The sequence below is a fragment of the Magnolia sinica genome, chromosome 5 (assembly GCF_029962835.1).
Source record: "Magnolia sinica isolate HGM2019 chromosome 5, MsV1, whole genome shotgun sequence".
In the NCBI taxonomy this organism is placed as follows: domain Eukaryota; kingdom Viridiplantae; phylum Streptophyta; class Magnoliopsida; order Magnoliales; family Magnoliaceae; genus Magnolia; species Magnolia sinica.
The window spans coordinates 2259762-2270033 of record NC_080577.1 but is presented as its reverse complement, the minus strand read 5'-3'; positions in this window follow the sequence as shown (position 1 = coordinate 2270033).

Below are 10272 nucleotides of genomic sequence, written 5' to 3'. Positions count from 1 at the left end.
GTAAAACGTTATGTAAAAAAAACATGGAGAAAGAAATTTCTATAAGAGTATCCTTAAAAGTTTACTTATTTTAATCTATGTGACTTTATAAAAGGTATATAAATTGATAAAGAAGTAAATTCGCTCTCTCAAAAGCATAAAGATGAGGATTATTAGGATTTGAATGAAAAATTAAAAAATGGTGAAATGAATAAAAATTTCATTTAATTTATTATTATTGCATTTCATGGTCCTTACTCATATCATAGTAGAAGATTCTCGGGAGTTTCAACACATTGTCACAGTGGTAGAGAGAGTCATGATCACCTACGCACCTCTGTACACGAATCCATGTGATGCAGTAGGGACCAATTTTAGCCCAGAACTAAAATTTAATTTAATGAGTTATAACAAAGAAAGATGCAAATCAAGGGAAGAAATTGTTTTCTTCTACCTTATCTCACCAAAGCTTTAAATCAAGCCAAAGGTTGAGTCCCGGAGATTTCATGAAGTGATGCATCATGAGATCAGTTCTCAAAAACTTGTTACGAGAACTTGTGAGAACTAGTGCACGGTGGAGCATTCAAAAACACAAAGAGGGGTCATGCTCACATTCATTAATATGCACCTTTGCACACTTGTTATGGACCAAAAATCCAAATGGTCTACGTGACAAGGGGGTCCCATGAAACCTTCAAGGACCAATTTTCTCCCAGATGCAAAACTCTGATGGGCCTTAGCAAAGAGATGCAAATTAAGTGAGGAAAATGTTTCCTTTGCCATGGCCTACCAAAGTTTATAATCCGGATAAAAGTTGGGCTCACGGAGTTTCACGGTGTGTTGCATCATATGGACAATTCAGATTTTGAGCTCACATCACCTGTGATGAGTTATCAAAAATTCTTACGAGAAAGAATTGATGAGAACTAGTGTGCGGCTCAGCATTAAGCTCTCTCTCTCTCCCTCATATTCATAGAGCTTTCCAGCCATGAAGCTGTGTGGGCCTGACTGTGACGTGTGTCTAAATCCACCTTATCAGTCAGATCTACGATTCTATACGTCAATCCATGATATGGGTGGGCCATACCATAGACGACGGTTGAGAGTGGTTATCTGCGCATTAAAATATTCATAAATGTTTATTGAGCTTACCTGGATGTGGTTCACACATACACCCCATCCATTGTGTGTATCCCGTTGGGATGATGTGTCAGGCTGAGTTTCAGCCGTATCAAAAACTCAGGTTGGTCAACCATATGTTTTTAGATATTTAAGGTATGTTTTTGCATGGTATGGTCCACCTGATCAGTTCCTTATTCCGCTGATTTTCAGCACATCCCATAAACTAGAGGAGACCCACTAAATGCAAGGCACGGATGTCTAACACATATCACGGTGGGGTCCACACAGCATGACCTTATGGGAAGCTAGTTACTCTTTTAAGTACACCGTCTCAAAGATTGTATAGATATCCCTATCTCTAACCCACCGTTTATTTTGGTGTGGCCACGAGAGTTTTGGATCTACGTGTTGGTGGGCTCACGCGTGTTTTGGATGTGGCTGAGGTGGCTCCGCTCATGGGTGGGGAGGATGTCACACGTACATGACAGTGGGCGCCACAAAGCTTCTCGTCCTGACGTTTTGGTTCCCTGCAATTCGCGTTCGCAATAATCAGAGCAAAGAATAAGAAAAAGGCGTAATCGCTCGTACTATCTCGCGCCACATGAATCGATGCTTTACAAACACGTGCCAACATACCAAGAGAAATCCGGTCCATCAGGTACACGCACTGGATGTATACCCTAGACAATCACATGAGTCGTCCATTTGTCAGTTGTGCCACATCACTGTAATACATATGAGCCGTTGGCCATTTTAGCCAAAGCCTCCATTTATTTCTGTAACCAATATTAAAAGTGGGCCAGCCTAATTTTTATAAACATAATAACAACAAGTAAACTACGTAATGGACGGTCCAGATCTGGAACACATGCACCATGTAGAGACGCTTGAGGAGACGACCCAGGGGTGTATGGGACGGGAGGGGTAGACAAAAAATATATAGATTTTTTAAAGGTACAGGGCTATCACATCAGATTCCGTCCGCCAGTGCACTCACCGTCTTGTCAATGAGAAAGGCTGTCTAAAAATGGTACCTTCGTTCGGCCCATGCCATGGCCCACCGATTCCATCATCACCACACAACTTACAACCCACGTCTAATCACAGCTTTTACATTTCCACACCTTTCTTTCATTCAATCAACGACTCCTCTCCTTGCCGAAATTACTTTCCACCAATGCAGCTGCAGATACTACACCTGACTATCATCTCCTTACCCTCATTTTACCTCATGGACTCGATTCCACCGGAATTTCTGGTCCAATCGAGAAAATTTGTGATTCAAGTGATATGTACATTACATCCAATCCGTTCATAAGACAGGACATTTTGTTTTCTGCTCATAAGAAGAAATTCATGCAGATCCAATATAATAACGGGCCACACCGTTAAAATTATTTGGGAGCAACAAGCATCGTTGGTTGCTCTCGGCTCACATGAGCTTCAGAGTGGCATTATTTTTCACGGATCCTTTCATCCATGTGAGATAGACAGATGAATGAGTTGGATGGCACCTGCGAGGCATGGTGACCCCACACACAGTGAACGGTTGTTCCTTTTTCATTGGAATGATCGATCGCATGGAGTCGACCCCATGTGATGATTTCATGACATCGTATATTAATTGGCCAGCGAGAACGGATTGGCTACTTCCCATGCCACCAGCCCCGTCCCGGTGGCTTATGTGCTCTGTGGTCAGTGGGCCCCACCATGATGTATGTGTTTCATCCATTTTTACATATCATTTCAGGGTTTGATCAAAAAAGGGAGAGGGATTTAAATCTCCTTTAGAGCACAAAAATGGAAAACAATATTGATTAGATATCAACCATTAAAATCCTACTAAGGCCCACTGTACTGTTTATTTGACATCCAATCTATTGATCAGGTCATACAGGCTTAGATGAAGGGAAACAAAAAATATCTGATTGATCCAAAACTTTTCTGGCCCCAAAACGTTTTTAATGGTGGACGTTCATTCAACACTGTTTCCCGTAACGTGGTCCAGTTGAGATTGGGGATATACGTCATTTTTGGTATCATACTATAAAATGATCTGGAAAAATAGATGGACGACATGGATGAAACATATACATAATGGTGGGCCCACATAGCACCGACTACCTGCCATTCGGCAGCCATCAATTGGAAAGTTAGGATTGATTGGTCAGTGTGATGTTAGAGGTACCCTCCTCCATCCACCATCTGCCCCATAATTTGAATGGACCGGATAGCCTGATGTGACCCCACGTGTGATAAGGATGCTTTTCACCATTCCCAATAAAATGGTGGTGAATTATCACGGGGCCCGAAACTCGTTCAATTTCAGTTGATGCATGCGTCCTGCACAGTTAGGACAAGTACGGCCCACAGTTCTGAAATCCAGACCAATGGTGTGATACATCCTGTTCGGCCACATCTGGAAAATCCTTCAGATTGGAAGATCCCCAGACACCAAATTCGATTCTTTTAAATTGGAACGTGTACCGTGCTTGATTTTTCTATATAAACCGTCAATTTGTACCATGAAAATTTAACGTCTAGGATTGTCCCGTGGAGAATATTTTTATGATTATCCTACAATCTGATGGATGCAATAGACTAGTGGTCTGGATTAGTGAATCATAACCATCTTCTTCAAAACAAAGAACCCGAGTGTACTGTAAAATCTTAGGAGTACAGTACAAACGAAAACGATGTGCGTCTAGCAATCAAACTCAGTCCCTGTTCATACCGGCGGTCGTGGTTGCAGAAACAAGTACCGATGCGGCGATTTCATGCTTCGATTACTGGGTTTGTCCTTGGCAAAAGAACTTTGATACTCTGCCAGATCTGATGGATGATATGCGGGCACTTATAAATTACTTAGATTTGCATACGCGGCGTATAAATAATTCAAATTAAAGCACCAAGTTGAGGTTCAGATTGGATCCATTACAAGGACGGTTAAACATGGAAAATTCAATCGTGTCCTTTCAATAAACATGTGTCCAGAAATCGAAGGTTTAGATCGACCAACCAATCTAACTATGGGACTGCGATTAGTAACAGTCGTCTTGTAGAGTTTAGGCGGTTTAAAATTAGTTAATGTATGACACGTGTATGACTTCTGAGTAGTTGCGTATCAAGCGTGTAGTCTGCCAGAGTATCAAATAGCTCGACGTGGCAGAATAGGAAATAAAACCGAGAATTTTGTGGCGAAATTCCTCTTAGGAATTTGGAATTTACCCGGGCGGGCGGATGCAGCTAACTAGGGAGAGAAATTACCAAACTATCCTCGTGGTATGTGTTTAGCATCCCGCCCGTTCAACACATGCAAGTCGAGTGATGAATTAACCAAAGATCCGTCAGATGGACTGTAATAGAAATTGGATATTTTGAGTGGTATATACCCTACTTATGGTGGGACACCACCTTATGATTCGATCTATTAGGATTTTCATTTCCAGAGATCATCATGGTAGGGTGCATATATTGGAAGGTTTGGATGTCATACAGATTAGTATGTGGGCCCCACAGTTCTTGACATCTCTAAGTTCACAATTAAAATAAATAAATATAATAAAAATAGGGTCATTTAATTTATTTTTTTTTGGTTAATTGACCTCTCCCAAAACGAAATTTTGTAATAAAAAGAAGAAAAAGAAAAAGCGGTATATGGTACGTTGCCTGAGTACATGCACAACCTGCAGTCATTTTTAATTCTAACAGGGAACCGCAATGTTTCTAATCCAGGACCATTGGTGTATTGTGCCACACAGTGAACGGACATGGACTCGGGCCTCCAATGACGTAAACATTTTATTATTTCTGCGTTGCTGATAAACGGTCTAGATTTGAAAATACCATAACAATTCACATTCAACAGCAACGGTCCAGACTTGAAAATACCATAACTATTCACTTCCAACGGAAAAGGGTCCGAATCCTGATAGTTAAAATCTTGAGCATTCTCACAAATGCACCTCAGCGATTGTACTTTACAGGTTAGATGGGCCCACATGTCACAGCTCATGCACACGTACCAGAATCCTCCTCAACCCCGTTTTACGCAGCGCATACAACACCCACGTTCCTTGGGGCCACAATGTCGGGGAATCGGATTGGGATATGACCCCAACGCCACCGTGATCTGTTTGTTTTATATCCATGCCGTCCACCTGTTTTGCCAGCTCGTAACAGTGTAAGATCCCAAAAATGAAACAGATTCGAGGCTTAAGTGGACCACACAACGGGAAACAGTGGGGATAATGGCATCCACAGTTTATAGCTTTCTAGGGCCCACCGTAATCTTTATTCGCCATCCTGTTGATAAGCTCTCAAAGACCTGGATGATGGGAAAACGCAAATACCAGCTTGATCAAAAATCTTCGTTAGCCACAAGAAGTTTTTAATGGTTGGAGTTCAATCATCACTGTTTCTACTGGTGTGGCCCACTTACGCTTTTGATCTGCTTAATTTTTAGGCTCGTTCACTAAAATGAGCTGGAAGAATGGATGAACGGCGTGGATAAAACAATGCATCATGGTGGGTGGTGTTGAGGTGACCACCCAATCCGGCTTCCCATGTCCATGCTGGACACGTAAAATCCTATCCCTCCATCAGGAGCGTTCCTCGATTCTAGGCCCTGTCAAAAATTAACTATTCACGTGTTAATATTTAATCAAAGCCGTTCATCAGGTGTAAATCATCATGTTGAAGGAATATACAAAAAGCAGCTGATCAAAAGGGTCATCACGTGATGGACGGAGTAAATTTACATTTTTCCAATCAGGGCGGACCACATGAATCTTTTTATCATAATGATCTTTTGGATGTACGGTGAAAATAAGGGTTATCACGTGATGGACGGAGTAACATTAATATATAAAATATGGTGGGCCCCAAACACGTTGGGTGTTTTACATGCTGCGTAAAACAGGGTTCCGGAATCGACCCATGCTGTCGTGTTTCTTTTGATTTACAGGTGTGATGTCTGATTTGATACTCTGGCAGCTTATGACAGCAATGCGCCTGTACTTTGCGATAAATGCTCTACACATGATTCGCATCAAATTTACACTCTATTCATGGGACCCACTGCAATGAACGTCATAACCCCTTGATGTAAGCGGATTGGCTAGTGTACCACACACCAGCTATATAGCTGCTGTAGGTACGTGTCGTGCGAAGATGAGCACTGACGCTCCAAAGGAGATCAAAGTTACATGGGCCTCATGGTGATGTATTTATTATATCTACACCGTTCATCTATTTTTAGAGATCATTTTAGAGCATTATGCAGAAAACGAATCACAACTAAAATCATCTGCACCACACCACAAATAGCAGCAGAGATAGTGATTTTCATCGTTAAAAAATTTATAGGGCCCACCGTAAGGTTTATTTTCCATCCAATAAGTTCATGAGGTCACAAAGATCTAAATGAAGAGGAAAAACAAATACTGATACAAAAACTTCCGTCACCCCGAAATGTGTTTTAATGGTAGACGTTCAATCCTCCATCGCTTTTTTCAGTGTGGTCCACTTGATGGTTAGATATGTCTTAGTTTTCTTCTAGAGCCTTAAGAAGAGCTCGCCAAATGTATGAACGGTTTAGATATAACACATACCTCGTGATCAGACCTACAGAACTTGCTGGCGTCAATGGAGCAGCTATATAGCTGGTGTGCCAATCCGTTTCCTTGATGAGTTCAATAGTTTGGACCATTCTAACCTTTGATTGACTATTTTGCATATCAGCCGTCGATTAGATGCCATTCAATAGGAGAGATAAGCCCTGACGCCAGTGTACTTCTTTTTTCACTGCACGGGACCCAAGATTTTGGACGGTTCAAATTGAGTTAGATGTATCGCACCTGTACTTATTCTGAATTCGTAACCATCAAATCTAAGCGTGTATCAGTGATGCCTGATTTGCTAACACATGCACCTTTACGTGCAACACGTTTGCAGAGCTGACACGTACTTGTGACATCTGGTGCATAAGTTGGAGGAAACAGATTGGCTACTCCCCTTGCCACCAGCCAATGGCTAGTGGTCAGTGCTCAGTGGGCCCCACAATGATGTATGTGTTTCATCCATGCCGTCCATCTATTTTTCTAGATCATTTTACTGGATGAGAAAAAAAATTAGGTATATCCCAATCTCAAGTAGACCACATTATAAGAAACAGTTTTGAATGAATTTCGACCATTAAAAACTTTTTTGGGGGCTATAAAAGTTTTGGATCAAGCTGATCTTTGTTTTTTCCCTTCATCTGGGTCTGTATGACCTAATCAACATATTGGATGTCAAATAAACAGTACAGTGGGCCTTAGGAAGATTTTAATGGTGGATATCCAATCACTATTGATTTCATATAGTTTGGTCCACCTGAGATTTATATTCTTATCGTTTTTTGTATTAAGCCATAAAATGATCTGTAAAAATGAATGAACGGAATGGATGAAGTACATACATTATGGTGGGTCCCAAAGAGCACCAACCACCAGCCACCCCCTAAGTTGGACACCCCAGATGTTCAACGCAGAACATGGTCAGTAACGTCAGTTAAAGCTTCAGTCGCAACCAAACCAACCAAGGATGCTTTCACAAAACTCGCCAACGGTCCACATTTCATATACACGTCTAGACTGTATGATTTGTTAAGGGAGCTGATTTTTATGCCAACTCATCCTCGGATTGGGGTCCACAACATACGCAGGTCAGATCTTACAGACACGTGCCACGTTAGCATACGTACTGCGTGTAGCAGTGCGTATCGAGCTACCAAATCACCGCATACCAGTGCTATCGATACTCGCGATAAGCTACTGCTACCATCAGCCACGCGATATGTGGACCACTAGGACGTCTGTTAGACCGTTAAGAAAATTTCAAACTGTCCACATGTGTGGCCCACCTGACAAATGTTAACCCGTTTGGTGGGCCACAACATAGAGAAAGGTGAGGCCCACCACATGCATACCCCGATCCCTCACGTACGCACCAGATTGGCATGTGCGGAGAGAGGATGATTCGGACGGTTACTTTTCACGGGAAGCAATCACATTTTCTCGACGGACGTAAATAGTGTTGCATTTAGCAATAATACATGTGGACCCCACTCTGTTATATCATGCGATAGATGACTTCCTTTAAATCGCAACCGTTATGTCCTTTTTCCTCCTTTCACCATCGGCCATTAGTGTTACTGGTCCAAACATGGTTTTGAGACTCAACGACTGGCACTGAACCATGGCCCTTCGTGAAAAGGAGACCCCTCGGATGAATGGCTCGGATCACCATGACATGGCCTGCACGTATATGTTCACGTGCCTCACAAAGACATTCAGTCACTGACGACCAGGAGCTCGTCCTTGTGATAAGAAAATTAAGTTGGTCTGCCAAGCGCCCCACTATCCGCACATGCCATTACGAGAAGATCACGTGCGAGCCTTGCAAGCGTGTAGAGCATCTGAGCAGTGCATGAGATGATCCCTACCATCAAGATGACTACACAATGAACACATCTTGAACCGTCCATCCATCTCGTGTAAGGCTTGACCCACCAGAAGAGTGGGGCCCACCTTATTGTATGTGTTCTATATCCACGCTGTCCATCAGTTTCCCCGTATCATTTTAGGCTATGATAGAAAAATTGCAGCATATCCAAATTCCAAGTGAACCCACCACAGGAAAAAGTGGTGATTGAACACCTACCATTAAAAGCTTCATGGGGTCCATCGGTATGTTTATTTTCCATCCACCCTTATTGATAAGGTTACAATAACCTGGATGAAAGTACCACATAAATATCAGCTTGATCCAAAATTTTGTGGCCCCTGATAAGTTTTTAATGGTCAATCCGAACTTTTTCCTATGGTGTGGTCCACATGAGATTTGGATCTACTGCATTCCCGTCCTCATATCAAGAAATGATAGGGCGAAACGGATGAACGGCGTGGATATAAGACACATACATATTATAAGGTGAGCCCCACAGTCAGGGATCCATCCACCGAAGCCAGCGCTTATCCCGTGCTCATACATGCATGCCCATCCGGACCGTCAAAATTGTGACTTCTGGTTTTGATGGACCTTGACCAAAATCACACTAGTCCGAGGAACTAGGCATCTAATTAGCATCTCTTAAACGGACGGTCCAAATGAACGGGTCGATATCAGACGGCTAAGATCATCCAATCGGAGTGGTCTTTGGCAAATTTCCATCAGCCAGATGACCGACAATCTGGACCGTCTAGATTGGCCCACATGTATGTCCGTGCACTGTGGATGAGTTGCCATAATTTAGCACTTTCTGACGAACATCACGCTGGTGTGCTGCACTTTTGATAATGCGTGTATCACGGGCTACTACCATGGGCGCTGCATATGATGTAGAGGAATCTGGCAGTCCATCTCTCAGCCGTTCACGTGTCAGTATTTCTTATCCATCCAATTTTTACCTGTGTAGATTGAAATTTCCTCGGAGTATGCTTAGATCGGATGATCCTGCCCATTCAATTAGTGGAATGAAAGCGACGGTAGAAAACAAAACAGGTTCACGGTCATCATTCAGTAAGGGAAGTTGAAAAAGAATGACGTATAGAATCGTCTATAGAAGTAATTTTTAAACCATATCGCACCGTTGATGACATACACTAGTAACGGTCCTGATTGCTGTAAAATACTTCCATCCGTAATGTTAAGAGATGAAAGTACACTATTCCAGTTCTCCCGCCCTTTTCTGTATACAGGAGCGGTGAGGATTGCAGGTACCAACATGGCCGCCAGGCATTTGGCACTGTAGGAGCTGTTGCTGTTATAGTAAGGTAATTTCCGTAATTTAACGCTTTTTAATGGCCGATTCCGGACGCTGTAGGGGTACGGGAAGATTCTGAAACCCGTACCGTCGCGTCGTTTCTCGCTAGAATCCGACACCGGTACTGCTACTTCGGGCGTAGGATCGAACCTTCACAGTAGCTTTCTTTTCACTATTACAGGCGCATCATCTTCAAGCGCATAAAACCAACGCACCAACTATTTGGAGGTAGCAAATTTGTGAGAAATCCGACACGTTCATCAGATGAAACAGGAAGCATAACGTTTTAACTCAATTCGTACCACACATCATAAGAGACTGACATTTGCATCTAATGTGGATTACTATCTTCGGTATTTTGATGG